Here is a 16,367-nt window from a genome sequence, read left to right on the forward strand (position 1 = left end):
CTGCTGTAAATGATGCTGCCGCCTGCCCAGTACCTGACTTTGGATGCCAGACAATAATGCCGTCCATTCTTGGTCTCAGGACCCGCCACCTCCTCCTCCTGCTGTAAATGATTCTGCCACCTTGCCAGTACCTGACTTTAGATGCCAGAACCTATTGCCGTCCACACTCCGTCTCAGCCCACCGCCTCCTCCTCCTGCTGTAAATCATGCTGCCGCCTGCCCAGTACCTGACTTTAGATGCCAGACAATAATGGCTTCATACTCCGTCTCAGAGCCCACTGCCTCCTCCTCTTGCTGTAAAAGATGCTGCCGCCTGCCCAGTACCTGACTTTAAATGCCAGAAACTAATACCGCCCATACTCCATCTCAGAGCCCACCGCCCCCTCCTCCTGCTGTAAATGATAATGCTGCCTGGCCAGTATTTGACCTTATATGCCAGACACTAATGCCGTCCACACTCCCTAATGCCGTCCTCACTCCGTCTCAGCCCACCGCCTCCTCCTCCTGCTGTAAATCATGCTGCCGCCTGCCCAATACCTGACCTTAAACGCCAGACAATAATGCCATCTATACTCCGTCTCATAGCCCACCGGCTCCATCTGCTGTAAATGATGCTGCCGCCTGCCAAGTACCTGACTTTAGATGCCAGAATCTAATGCTGTCCATACTCCGTCTCAGAGCCCATCGCGTCTTCCTCCTGCTGTAAATGATGCTACCGCCTGCCCAGTACCTGACTTTAGTTGCCAGACAATAATGCCGTCCATACTCCGTCTCAGAGCCCGCCACCTCCTCCTCCTGCTGTAAATGATGCTGCCGCCTTGCCAGTACCTGACTTTAGATGCCAGAAACTAATGCCGTCCACACTCCATCTCAGCCCACCACCTCCTCCTCCTGCTGTAAATGATGCTGCCGTCTGCCCAGTACCTGACTTTAGTTGCCAGACAATAATGCCTTCCATACTCTGTCTAAGAGCCCACCACCTCTTCCTCCTGCTGTAAATGATGCTGCCGCCTGCCCAGTGCCTGACTTTAGATGTCAGAAACTAATGCCGTCCACACTCCATCTCAGAGCCCACCGCCTCCTCCTCCTGCTGTAAGTGATGCTGCCGCCTGCCTAGTACCTGACTTTAGATGCCAGACAATAATGCCCTCCTCCTGCTGTAAATGATGCTGCCGTCTGCCCAGTACCTGACTTTAGATGCCAGAAACCAATGCCGTCCATACTCCGTTTCAGAGCCCACCGCCTCTTCCTCCTGCTGTAAATGATGATACCGCCTGCCCAGTACCTGACTTTAGATGCCAGAAACTAATACCGTCCACACTCCATCTCAGAGCCCACCGCCTCCTCCTCCTGCTGTAAATGATGCTGCCGCATGCCCAGTTCCTGAACCTAAATTCCATGCAATAATGATGTCCATACTCCGTCTCAGAGCCCGCCACCTATTCCTCCTGCTGTAAATGATGCTGCCGCCTTGCCAGTACCTGACTTTAGATGCCGGAAACTAATGCCGTCCACACTCTGTCTAAGCCCACCCCCTCCTCCTGCTGTAAATGATTCTGCCACCTCCCCAGTACCTGACCTAAAATGCCAGACAATAATGCCGTCCATACTCTGTCTCAGAGCCCACTGCCTCCTCCTGCTGCAAATGATGCTGCCGCCTGCCCAGTACCTGACCCTAAATGCCAGACACTAATGCCGTCTATACTCCATCTGAAAGCCCACCGCCTCCTTCTCCTGCTGGAAATGATGCTACCGCCTGCCCAGTACTTGACTTTAGATGCCAGACAATAATGCCGTCCATACTCCGTCTCAGAGCCCACCGCCTCCTCCTCCTGCTGTAAATGATGCTATGCCAGACAATAATGCCGTCCATACTCCGTCTCAGAGCCCACCGCCTCCTCCTCCTGCTGTAAATGATGCTTCCGCCTGCCCAGTACCTGACTTTAGATGCCAGAAACTAATGCCGTCCACAATTCGTCTCAGAGACCACCACCTCCTCCTCCTTCTGCTGTAAATGATCCTGCTGCCTGCCCATTACCTGACTTTAGATGCCAGACTATAATGCCATCCATACTCAGTCTCCGAGCCCTCTGCCTTCAAATCATGCTGTTACTGCTGCTGCCTAGTTCCTGACTTTAAATTGTTGTTACCAATGCCATCCATACTACATCTCAGGACCCACCGCCTCCTTCTTCTGCTGTTACTGATGCTTCCGCCTGCCCAAAAACCAGCTCTAGATGCCAGGTCCCAATGGAGTCCCCGCTCCGTCTCAGAGCCCACCGCCTCCTCCTCCTGCTGTAAATGATGCTGCCACCTGCCCACCTGCCTGAGACGGAGCAAGGAGGGCAATAACATTGAAGGCCATCACTGATAGATGCTCATTAAAAAAAAAATTAGCCAGTTACACGGCTACATTGCAAGATATTGACCTCAGAGACAGAGTAGAGGTAGAGTGCAACTAGGGTGAGGAGTAGAAGCAGATGCCGAAGGCTGTGAACGTGGTATTCCCATCAAGGTGTCAGCAGGCCGTGCAGCAGTGGACGACAAATCAGTACACTCTGCAGAGGGGGTGTTGAAGTCCTTGCCGATCCAAGCCTTAATAATTTTAATAAAAGTGACTTGGTCGACATTTTCTGCGGAGAGCTGAATCCCATTGTCACTCTCTATGGCCCAAGCTGCACTGAACGCTCTTGCAGATAACACACTTGTGGCTGAGCAGGCAAAGATCTGAATGGCATGTTCTGCCAGCTCCGGCCACTGCTCAAGCTTGTATACCCAGTAGCCCAGTGGGTCCTGGCTTTGCAGGTTGCAGATGTCCCATGCAGAGCTCAGGTATTCCTGCAAATGACTGAGTACCGCTGCTTAGTGTCATTGGCAATTGCTGCATGACTGGCAGCTTGCTTCTACTGAAAAAACTGGCGGAAGAGGTGCCTAGGAGGTGCTGAGTCTCCACTGCAAAGTGTCCCTGGAAGAATAGTTTAAGGCACAAGAGTCAAAGAAAGAGGTGGAAGAGGAGGTTGAGGAGGAAATTGCATGGCGATGTGCTCTGGGCGGAGGTAGGTATGCAGGCCTTGCTGCAGCTGCATCTTCCCCTGTTGCTACCAAAGTTACCCGGTAAGCTGTATAGGAAATATCTCTTCCCAGTCCATGCTTGCTCGACCAACCAATGCAAAGCAGGAACACATTTTTGTGCAAAATACTGTTGCATAGGCATAACGTACTGTGGGTTCCTGCAGAGAAATGCGTAACGAAACACATTGGAGTCCACTAGCCGGTAAGGGAGGAACTCTGATGCTATCAGCTGTGCAATTGCCGCATTGATTAGCTTTGTTTTGGGGTCATTTGGGACAAATTTCCTCTTGCGCTCGAATATCTGGGGGGATGGAAGGTTGGATGCTGCTAATGCTAACCACCGAAAGATTGGACGATGGGGTAGAAGTTGTGGGGGATGGCAATGATGCCTGGTCTTGACTGCTAGCAATGCAACAAACATCAGATAATCTGCGTTGGAGCTCCTGCTCACCTCTGGTGGAGCCTGAAAAAGATAATGCTCAGCTACATGCCCCACTCAAATTGATGGCAGCAGCACGGGTAACTTTGGTGGCAGAAGGAGGAAAGGTAGTGGAGGAACATCGAGCAGTTTGAGCAGGTGGTCACACAGAGCTCTGTGCTTTCACCAGGTGTTCCAGCCAGGTTACTGGGTTGTGGCTTTTTAAATGAGTGCTCATGCAACTTGCTCCAAGTTTGTTTGGGTTTTTGCCTAGTTTCAAGTGTTGAGCACACAGTTTGCAGATAACCATAGTTTTGTCATCATCACTATGGACATTAAAAAATGCCCACATGGGCAAACATCTAACTGGGCCGAAAGGTGCTCTGGAGCTGGTGCTCGTGGTGGCGGTCCGTGGTTGTTGAGGCATAGCTGTGGTGACAGTCAGCTTCCGACGATGGAAGACTATGACTTGCCTCACTGGTACGTGAAGAATGCAGAGTGTGGGCAGCTTTTACCCTCTTTTGCCCTCTCCCCCTTTGAGGGAGCTCTACAACCTCCTCCTTCTTTTCTTCCTGCCTAATGTGATCTCCCTGCTCAACCCATGTCGGATCAAGGACATCATCATCATCATCATCAGAGGAGACAGTTTCCCTGTATGTGCCGAAAAGAACCAGCGGCCTTTTGGAGCCAGTTTGAATTGGCTGGTCTGGCTTAGAGTGTTCTGGTGAAAAGTAAGTTGGGGGAAAGCCTGTGAAGTGACTATCTTCGTCAGATGGGTGAAACAACTGAGCATCTTGAAGGAATGCTTGTAGCTCCGCCTCTCCAACACCTCGGTGAGACTCCTCTACTGCTGCATACTGCTTTACCCGAGACTTTACTGATGAAGAACTAGGAGGAACAGGTCTATCATGGACTTTTTGGGAAACCTGTAAGGCCTGTGTCTAGGACTGGAATGAAGAGGGGGTACAATCACTTGACCCAGGCTGGGTCATGTACTCCACTACCTCTTGTTCATGATGTGGTAATAATGGATGCCCACCACCAACAGCAGCGCTTCTTGTTCTTGGGTCTGCAGCTAAAAACAAACTCATACTGCTTTGCTTGACACCCTGCAAAAAATCACTCTGCATTTGTCACGTACCAGTGAGGAAAGTTGGATGTGATTGACATGCACTTCCACTTACGCTTCGACCTGCGCTCCAGGGTTAAAAATGCCACCCACTCAAATCAGCTGGCTCATCGGAAGTATACCTGCATCCTGATGCCTCATATTGATCAAGCCTGGGCCGTGCAGCAGGAAGAGCAGGAAGAGGCTCTGAGACAGAGCATGGACAGCATTGTTAACTGGCATCCAGAGTTATGAACTGGGCAGGCAGCATCAGTTACAGCATGAGGAGGAGGCATTGGGCCCTGAGAAGGAGCAAGGACGGCATTAGAGGTTGAGGCCATCACCCATATGGTCAGTGTCGAAGCTGTAGCTATTGGAAACATGAATGGATCAAAGAGATTCCAATCTGTACCTACTATGTAGCGAAACCACATGAAAGGGAACGGGCTTGGTGGAATCAATGGGGCAAAAAGACCCTATTGAGCTTGAGTAACACAGCCATACACACTATGTCTCAGGGCCTGCCACTTCCTCCTCATGCTTTTACTGCTGCTGCCTGCCCACTGCCCAGTACCCAGCTCTAGATGCCAGACTAGACTCAGGCTCAACAGGGTCTTCTTTCCCCACTGATTCCCCCAAGCCTGTTCTGTTTCATGTGGTTTTGCTACATAGTAGGTACAGATTAGAATCTCGTTGATCCATTCATGTCTCCAATAGCTACAGCTTCAACACTGTCCATATGGGCGATGGCCTCAACCTCTAATGCCGTCCTTTCTCCTTCTCAGGGCCCAACGCCTCCTCCTCATGCTGTAACTGATGCCGCCTGCCCAGTTCCCAACTCTGGATGCCAGTTACCAATGCGGTCCCCGCTCCGTCTAAGTGCCCACCGCCTCCTCCTACTGCTGCTGCTGCTGCCACCTGTCACTTGTAACGTAGAACAGAGCTGTGTAGCTGGCTAATTTTTGGACTGAAAGACCGCCCTCAGAGACCTCTGCCTGTACTCTGAAGCCTGTGTATGGCTTGTAACGGAGCGGTAAAACCTGGTAGCTAATTTTTGGACCAGAGGAACCCCCTCATGTCCCTCTCTGGCTGTACTCGGAGACCGTGTAAAATCCAGTATGTTCCCTTGGCCGCCCCATAAAATGGCCTTGCCAGCAACAGAAAAAAAGACTTCCTTATTTTATTTTTACTTGTACAGTGTTGTGCAGAGCTGGGAGAGTCTTGACATGTCTTTTTAAATGTATTTAAAGCCTGTAGAAGCTCTCCACTGACCCGAATAACAACCCAAATTTTCCCCCAATTGACTTTAATGGAGTTTGAATTCGATGTTCGATCAACCGAATAATTATGCATTATTCGACCGAATAGCGGTCAAATCGAATAGTGACCTATTCGACCAACACTAGTCATTATCAATTAAGCAGATGAAAGCCCTGGAATTGATTTTGGGGGGGGGGGATGCTTGTATATGGAAGACTTTGCTGTGAACAGACAACATGCGGTCAAAGGAGCTCTCCATGTAGATGAAACAAGCCATCCTTAAGCTGCGAAAACAGAAAAAACCCATCCGAGAAATTGTTACAATATTAGGAGTGGCAAAATCTAGTACATCATGAGAAACAAATTTAGTACATCAATTTAGTACATCATGTGAAAGAAACAAAGCACTTGTGAACTCAGCAACGCCAAAAGACCTGTACGTCCTCGGGAGACAACAGTGGTGGATGATCACAGAATCATTTCCATGGTGAAGTGAAACCCCTTCACAAGAGCCAACCAAGTGAACAATACTCTCCAGGAGGTAGGCATATTGATATCCAAGTCTACCATAAAGAGAAGACTGCATGAAAGTAAATACAGAGGGTGCACTGCAAGGTGCAAGCCACTAATAAGCCTCAAGAATAGAAAGGCTAGATTGGACTTTGCTCAAAAACATCTAAAAAAGCCAGCACAGTTCTGGGAAAACATTCTTTGGACAGATGAAACCAAGATGATCAACCTTTACCAGAATGATGGCAAGAAAAAAGTATTGAAGGGGGGTGGAACAGCTCATGATCCAAAGCGTACCACATCATCTGTAAGACATGGCGGAGGCAGCGTGATGACTTGGGCGTGCATGGCTGCCAGTGCAACTGGGACACTAGTGTTTATCCATGATGTGACACAGGACAGAAGCAGCCGAATGAATTTTGAGGTGTTCAGAGGCATATTGGCCCTAATTCATCAAGCAGAATCGGATGATCGCTCGCGCATTCGTATTCGCGTTCCGAAATCGTACACCATCGCGCAATTCAGCAACTGAAAAAGCTCGCGGCCGGAGCCGCGCATCACCGGCAGCTTTACACTGGTGAGCTTGCATTAAAAGTCACTGTTCCCCTAAAAAATCATTCTTTCTAATGGCACACATATTACCCTTAGCCCTAAACTCACATTTTTATGCAATTTTTTGTTTATCCCACTGAATTAAAGCTGAAAGTCTGCAGTTCAACTGCATCTGAGTTGTTTCATTTAAAATCAATTGTGGTAATGTACAGAACCAAAATTAGAAAAAAAGTTGTCTCTACCTAACTGTACATAAATACATGTATATTTTATAGTGCCAACATATTACGCAGTGCTTTACAAAGTCTATTGATATATCAATACCTGTCCCACAAAGGAGCTCCCAAAGTAATGTCATAGTCATATGTCATTAACGTCGAAGAACAATAATTCAGGGAAAGCTTATTAACTTAACTGTATGTTTTTTTGTTGGGATGTGAGAGGAAACAAGAGTACCCGGAGGAAACCCACACAGTCACAAGGAGAATATAAAAACTCCTTGCAGATAGAGTCCTGGCTGGGAATTGAACCTTTGACCTAGTGCTGCAAAAGGTGATAGTGCTATCCATTGACCCAACCGTGCTGCCCATCTAGTAAAAATGAAGCATGACTGTATACAATACAGCCAATACTTTTAGATTATTGGGCAAAAAAAATATCCTGAATGTTAATTGTCATTAGGGGGTTTTACCCAGTGCATTTGAGTTCTCCAAACCTGTTTCAAGCATACCTTCCAACTGTTCCTGTCTCTAATTTAGAGGAGCTTTCCCTTTATTTTAATGACATTCCTTTGCCCCTCTGAATATCTTCCCCTAGTATATAAACCTCTGTAAAAAATGTTATATTTTATACCTGTCAAAAGTATATAACACTTTCATTTAAAATGTTTCTATTTTTTATTTTGCCAGTATAAAAGAAACATGCAGATGGAAAAAACTGAATAATTCCTAAAAGTTGGTAGGGCAAGTTGGAGGTGTGTTTTTTATCTGTATGTATCAAGTCCCACCAACAGTGCTGAACTGAACATAACTAAGCTGATAATTGTTTTTTTTATCCAGTTTATCTGATTAAAAAGGGTACCTATAGCCAGACTATGGATAATCAAAAATTTGACTTCAATTTCAGTTTTGTTTTTTTTTTAGGAACCATATGTAATGAACCAGGGCACAAAAACCACAGCCAACTCCAAAAGTAATTTTATTGAGTTTTATTGTAGTCATAAAACAAGACAGGGTATTTTACAGAAATCAAGTCTGAAGCGTAGTACAGGAGGGTAAGGTAAAGGCAGGTCAGGAACAATCCGAGGTCAGGGCAGGCAGCAGGCAAGAGAGGTCACAAACAATCCGAGGTCAGGACAGGCAGAGTTCAGGCAAGAGTCAGGTATCAGACCAGGTCGCTATTATAATGACAATTAGAGATTACCCTCAGGGGGTACAAGAGGCATGTGTGGTAGCGCGGGCACCTCTTCCCACCCCTGGGACATGCACTACTTTGCACATCCAAAGGAGTGCTGAGAACAGGGCTTTTTGTAATCACGTCCATAGAGATGCAGGGGATGCTGCCTGGCCGAACAGTAGTTTGGCCAGGACGGATCCCTCCTCCTGCAGAGAGAGACAGGCTGTGAGCAGGGCGGCAGCCTTGGCCATGCTGCCTGCTGCAGCGGCGTCTCCCTCTGCGGCTGGGATCCCCAGGGACGCCGCGGGAATGCAGGACGGGTAAGTTCCTTACACCTATTTGAAATTCTTACATTTTTATAAAAACATGATTTATTAATGTACAATTCGTAGATAAAACATATTAAAAAACATACCTTCCATTCAGAAATCGAATATGCCACAAAACAATACATGAAATAATGCATCTTATAAATTCTTAAAAGGTATATTGCGTGCTTTGAATCCTTTGTCCTATTTCACCAATAGGCTTCTTTAGAAGGATATATTTTCATATGGATCAAATCCTCATCTACTCCTGTTGAAGTTCATAAATTTTACCAATAAATAATTAATACAATCAATATTTGCTAATGAACTGGAGTGTAGTTTCAATACCCCAATAATAATGTATTATTAAGAATATATACCCATGTACCACATCTGCTGTATCCTCCAGTAGTATAACATAACCATTAACATTATAGAATTTGTTTACAATTAAAAGACTGGAAATCACAGTCACAATATCAATAAAAGGTAATCTTTGATACAGAATATCAAAATCAAAGACTTGCTTTTTCAAAGTAATATATTTTCCATTGAATTCAACAAATATATTGAGTTGTGCATATTTGCAAATACAGAAAGTTACAAACATTTATAAAAGGTTTTGAAAGGATCTGCTTCTACTTCTAGTTCCTAGAATGCACCGTGACTTCTCCTGCACCTGAGAGACAGACGTCTGGAGAGATATCCCAATAACACACACGCACACAGTATGGTTTTAGGAAAAGCTGGAGATGTGGCTTTAAATTGGTAAGGAAAGTCTGAATGAGCATAGAATGCATATTATCCTGAATACTCATTCCTGCTTCCAGAGTCCAAACTTCATTAAACCTCTTCCAGAAGTCTATAACAGACTCTCCTGATTTTTGTTTACAGGCTACAGCTGTAGGCAATGAGGACCGGGTCTGAAAACACCTCTCCATTTCACGCTTAATTTCTTCCCACATTGTGTCTATGCCCGCCTCAGTATTTAGTTTATAATTTCCAGCAGGCGTATTCGGGGGCTCTATAGTGCTTATAGAAGGGACCTTACTCTAATCCCAGGGGGAATTTGGTTCCACTATCCCATCTATTATGAGACCCATATCCTCCTGCGTCAGACACCTTCCTTTACTGGCTCTCTTTAAATAATGGAATGTCCCAGATAAAGATGAAGAGGGTTTAGGGTAGTGCTTAACAATCTTATTAATATCATCTACTTCAATAGGTTTCTTTAACAAGGTGTCATCTACAGTCATAAAAGGGAATTGTTCATCAATGTCACTTTCCTCATTTGGCAGTGCCTGTTCTTCCCTCCTTGCTGTTTTAAATGCGTATTTTTGGAGGGTTTTCCCTGAACGGGTGTCCATGGGGGATGTCTCTTTTACTAAGACAATCTTGTGTATTGTATGACTGGATACCCCACCAGTCACCCCCGATTCTGGTATTGGATCATCGACCTGACCACTCTGGTCTGAAGATGATACAAACCTATCTTGTTGGACTGATTGTGGTAGGTCAGCCATTAGTGAAGAGGCAGGTGAAGGGGCAGTGGCAGGAGTCATAGTGGCAGTATATCCTGCCAATAAATTAAAATCATCTTTTGACAAGGAAGGATATATCTTAGGGAAGTTTCTGAGGTGGGCCTCTAATCAATTCTTTCTCTAATTCATGTTTCTTTTTATATCCCTCCTGGTTCTCTGCCTTCTGTTTCTTAACCTTTTTTTTGGTCTGTCATACCAATATGGTGCATAGGTGAGCCAATTCACCCCCCCCACGCCTTCATATACTGCATGTCCCACTGGGGGTTTGGACCATAATATGGGTAAGCTTCAGTGTCTCCTAAACATAACCCCTTAACCATGTCCATATGGAATGAATCATTAGCTCCTTCCTGAGGGAATGGATTTACACTGTTCATCCCCTCTGTCCATCCTGCCATATTATCCACCCAGGGAGTAACTAAATAGTAATCAGTCCCACAGACTCGAGCTACATAATCTTTACATGTTTCTCCTACAAATGGAGGGGGTGGGGATGCCTTTCCTTGTATTGCACCCATTTCTTGTAACTTAATTGAGACAGAAGCAGAGCTGAACTCTTCCCAGGACTGGCTGTACTGAACCGTAAAGGCTCCGACAATTCCTGTCAACTGGGTACAGAGGACTTATGTCTATGCTCAACTCCTCCTCAACTGCCTGTTAGTATTATCCCTTAAAACCGTCACTTGCGTTCACCAGTTTCTGGGTTAACGGATTTCCCCTCGCCAGAGTGGTGGGGCGTCTTACGGTTCTCCAGGACACACACAATAAAGTTAGTACAATTTTCACAATATCATTTGCTGCTCACCTTCAGCACAAAATGAAATTACTTATTATTTCATAACATCACAGTATCATTTGCGGCTTACCTTCAGCACAAAATGAAATTACTTATTATTTCATAACATCACAGTATCATTTGATGCTCACCTTCAGCACAAAAGGAAAATACTTCATAACATCACAACATAAATGAGAGCATAACATCACAACATAAAAGAAAACATAAGAAAGCGACAGGTAAGAAGCGATAGAAATTGGCTGACAGGAGAAATCAGGGTGCAGACAATAGTTAAATTCTTTCCCTAAAGAATACCTTTTTTAAATTCTTCCCTAAAGAATTTCTCTTTTGAATTCTTCCCTAAAGAATTCCTCTATAGACTTGGCCATTAGTCTATTTAATTCTGGGACTTCCCTAAAGCCCTCAGTTTAAAACCTATCTTCCCTAAAGATAGTTACTTTCCCTTTCAGTCTATTCTAAGTGGATTCAAGATAGAAGCAACAGAGAGTTTTGGAAAGGATCAGAATTCCCCTAAGCCTCAAGGCAGGGACTTTCCGTACTCACCAAATTTTGTGTGCTCTAATCCTGAAACTGAGCCCCCAGCTGAAAGGATCTGCTTCTACTTCTAGTTCCTCGAATGCACTGTGACTTCTCTTTCAACAGAGAGACAGACGTCTGGAGAGATATCCCAATAACACACACGCACGCAGTATGGTCTTAGGAATATACTCTAATGTTTACTTGACACGCTGGTCCTTTTATACACAATATAAGGGGTGGTCTTTAGTTACATACAGCTATTTAAGTTTTAGCCATATATAGTGTTATTTGATACATTTTATGGTATACAAGGCATACATCGTATTTCAAAGAATTTACAATTTCCATCATCTGGTTACAATTAAACTGAGTAGACAGGAGAAGAAATACAACTTCCTTACAGGAACATATATGGCTCAAGTTAGATTAGCTATTTTAACCCTTCAGGTTTTATACAAGGACAATAGTTAAAAATAAAAAGGTAAATAAATACAGAAAATGTATCTATGTATTCCTCTGCACCAGTGGCAGGGAGTAAAAAATTTCAAGCTGGAGACTAGACAGAATAATTATGGATGTCTGTGAAATTTTCAGATATCTGACTAAATTATATTTAATATTAAAGTCCAGTGGTCACATCTGTCTCGTTGAAAATGTGAGTCTTTTTAAATCTTTAAACAAATGGGTTGGATTCATTATGGCCTGTGCCCCATGGGTTTTTGTTAATCAAAAGAGTTTTACATTCTCATAAAAGTTTGTTGGAATGCAAAACTCACTTAAAAAAGATCAAATAGAGGTCACAAGGCAGTCAACAGCCCATGTCAAATGCCTTTGCCAATGAAATTTAATGAGTTCTGATAACTAGTTGATACATCAACACAAGTACTTATGGTCCCAAACAGATACAGATTACTAATAATTCACAAGGTCTTCAAAACATAAATGAGGACATGTCCCCATTCATCTATAGTGCTGAATAGATGAACAGGGGAAACCCTGAAGACGGTTCAAGCATCATCAGGGATACCCTTTGCTCCACCAATAACGGAGGACTAGAGGTGAATAGGAAGCCTTGTCCTCATTTAACCCCTAGTGCCTGGGGAACCCACAATGTCTGGAGTCCTACAGCTATGCTCATGACATGACATGAATGCAGCCATGGGAATCATCTTTTCATTGTGGGATAACCTGTAAAAAGTTTAAAAGTTACACTAAACAACGTTAAAGCCTCCTCCTCTACTTTGCTTCATTTTTTTTTTAGATAGCTATTTACTGGTGTACAAAGCTAAAGGATCATATAAATAAAAGATTATGGAATGTCCAACTGTAAAAAAACAAACAGCCAAATTTCACGGACTGCGCATGTCCCAATTACAGGCAAATTTGTAGCAGCTGCGTGCATAAAAGATGTGCATATATAAGGGTGTTGTCTACCTTGCTCTTTTCTTTCTTTTCTGTCTTTTTTTATTTTTCTTGGAGGAGGAGGGGGTGGCTCTTGTTTGGTGTGTTATCCCAATCTATGTTGCTACATTGCATACTTTGCTTACTATTTAGCACAAAAGCTGCCTTTGTTTTTTAATCCTTGAATGTTTCAATGTCCATTTTGCAATTAGGAAGTCAATTGTAATGCTATGTGATTGTGTTTGTAGCCATATTGTTTCATTGAAATAAAATGTCTTTATTACCACCTTTAAATGTTTGTTCTGCATAAATATTTTTTAATCCAGTTTTCTACCATTGATAGGTCCAAATTGCATATTGGTTTGGTACGTATTTTTGGAATGCAATATTTCCTGGGCCATTTTTGAACTATTTTGGCTTTATATGGAAGTGTGGGTTTACATGTCTTTGGTGTTTGTGTATTTTTTTTAAATTTTATTTTGTCATGTAAATTTAGTGATGTCTGTGTGGTCTCTAAATTTTAATATGACCTTTTAGAAAATGTGTTTATTTTGAATAAAGTTGTTTTAAAAATGTTGTAGTTGTTTTTTGTTTGGTTTGTTTTTATGTGATTCTCCTAAAACTCAGGTGTCGTGATGCGCAATGTTGTGCACCGAACCTTAAGTATTTGATGCTCATTGTTGTGCACCAATGTGGACCAGCTATGTGCGCATGAACTGTGTCCTATCAGTTGAAAAACGCACTGGACACTTTTACAGAGATGGATCCTCATTTGGGTAAGGTTTTATTTTTTATGTGTATATTGTTTGTTTTGCTTCATGTGGACTCATGTATCTACATACTTGCTTTTATGTATATATGCATTTAAATGTGTTTACATATACAAATAAATTATAGTAAAAAAAGGCAAAGAGGGTTTTTTTGTCATATTGCTTAAAATACTTCAAATTGAAAAGATTGCCTATTTCTTTCTATGATTTCTGATGTACCGTATATACTGGAGTATAGGCTGACTTTGCTGGGAAACCGTGCTGGTGGGGGGAGATCATGCTTTGCTGTGTCAGATGTCTCTGTTTATCTCACTAGAAGGTGTGTGTAGTAAAAGTCAGCTTGTAATAGGCTGGAACAGAGTAGGGCGTGGTCTTGTTAAGGAGTTTCTGCGCGTCCTTAGTAACCACGTGTGTGCAGAGAAAGCAGTGTGGAGTGCGATAAGAGTTTCTTCCAGCAGGTACAATGGAGGAGTCTGCAATGCATTGCTTATAATACTGTGTCTGAAAGTATAGTCCTATAGGAGGGGGTCAGGCAGCAAGTGAAAGGGAGGATTCTTAAAATCCTAGAGTTAAAAGAAAACTTAAACTAGAACTAGAGTTAAAAGAAAAAGTGTTCTGGATTCAGTGGAAGCAGATTGGTTATAAAAAATAAAGATGTGAACCTTACTTGTAGAAGTGAACAGAAATGGCAAAAAAGTGTGTGTGTGTGTGTGGGGGGGGGGGGGGGGGGGGGGGGGGGTTAGTGATAGTGGTCCTGTTTGCTGCCTGGTGAAATAAATATTTAAAAACATATACCCCACTGATGTCTCAATTAATGTAATTTTATTGGTATTTACTTTGAACATTGAAACTTGCCAGGAGCTGCAGCATTTCCCACCCTCGGCTTATACTCGAGTATTTTCCTGTTTTCCTGTTCTCCAAAGTAAAAATAGGTACCTCGGCTTATACTCAGGTGGACTTACACTCAAGTATATATGGTATGTCATGGGCTTGGCTTGGATAAAGGAGGAATCCACCTTTTTGTGCTTCCACTACCAAGCTGAGGTGAGTAAGTAAATATATAGTGGGGCTGGCTGCAAGATGGCTGCTTGATCAAATTGCTCTACATCAGAGGGAGCCGTTAGCGACTACCACTGCAAATTTCCACCTACATTACCGGATTAAAGGGTACTCATTAGCTGCCTCAGAGTACTAATACCTGGAAAGGATGGCAAAAGAGAAGCAAACGAAACCAGAGCCACGGAAACTCACCAGCTTCTTTAAGACGCAGGACGTGTCAGACTCACAAGATGGCGCGGGATCGAGGCCAAACTCTCCTTCAGCAGCTCCGGATTCTCCGTCTTCACCATACTCGTCAGACACCAGATCTCCCTGCACGGACCGATTGGACCCTGTTTCTGGTGAGTCACCCGGCTCTATCAAAGCTTCACAGTTTAACACCGATAACCATGCAGCTGAGATGCAACCTCCATTATATAATCCCCAGGCTGATGATATGATACCTAGGCCCACTGGCAACTCCTGCCTTACCATTGAAGATTTTCCTGTACATCACAAAGAGCTCTCAATCTCTACCCTGAAGGAAATGATGCTTTCCTTAAAGCACTCTTTACATCAAGATATGGCTAGCATGTTTACTTAAATCAAATCTTCTATTACACAACATGAAAAGAGAATTCAGCATTTAGAAAAGAAACTTGATGAATTCTCTCATGCTCATAATGATCTGGTAGATGCTCATAGTGACCAGAGCTCAGACATACAATGGATCAAGCAGAAACTTGCTGATATAGAGGATCGATCAAGAAGAAATAATATTAAAATCAGAGGGATCCCCGAAGCAATTGCTTTAAGAGAATAGGCTTTATCACGGCTTATTTTAAATGTTTACCTATTTTCCTATGGCCTCCGAAAGTGACCTCCTAATTGATAGAGCACATCGAATTCGGAAACTCTCTTTTCTGTCTCCAGACGTTCCACGAGATGTTTTGATCAGAGTACATTTTTTCATATGAAAGAAAAAGTGATGTATGCAGCTAGGAAACCGCCACTGTTACCCGAAGTGTATACCTATATTCAGATGTTTATTGATCTGTCCCAAAATACGCTTCAAGCTAGGAAAACCTTTCTACCGATTACCAAGATTCCGAGAGAAAAGAAATGGGGCTTCCCTACAAAATTGATTGTGTTTTACCTGGGGAAAAATTACTCGATGCCCAATATAGAATCTGGAAGACAACTTCTAGCAAGTTGGAACATCCATATGGAGGATTCTCAGACTCACCAAACTAAAACTTCCACACGCATGGTCTCAGAGTGGACATAAATAGTTCCTGCTTGTTTTTTTTCTAGGTGTCTGAGTAATCCGGTTATGATTGTGAATAACTAGCTTACTACGTAGAATTGTTGGCTCCTTCTATTTGTTTGGATTTAAGGTTTCCCTGAAGAAGTGCCTTAAATTGGTTCTCACCCCTCCATGAGAAACCAAAGCAGAGTTTATCTGCCCATTGTTTCAGGATGTTTTTATTTGTTTCTTGTTTCTCCCTCTTTTGTTTTTGTTTATTTTTCTATTTTTCTACTTCAAGCACCAAGCTTCGCCAGTCTCGCTTCACAAGTAATCACAGTATCCAACAAGTGATAAATAAGTGTTTCCTTAATCGTTATGGGTATTCAGTTTTTGTCTATTAACGCTAGAGGATTGAATAATCCTTTTA

The sequence above is a fragment of the Pyxicephalus adspersus genome, chromosome Z (genome assembly GCF_032062135.1).
Source record: "Pyxicephalus adspersus chromosome Z, UCB_Pads_2.0, whole genome shotgun sequence".
Taxonomy (NCBI): Eukaryota; Metazoa; Chordata; class Amphibia; order Anura; family Pyxicephalidae; genus Pyxicephalus; species Pyxicephalus adspersus.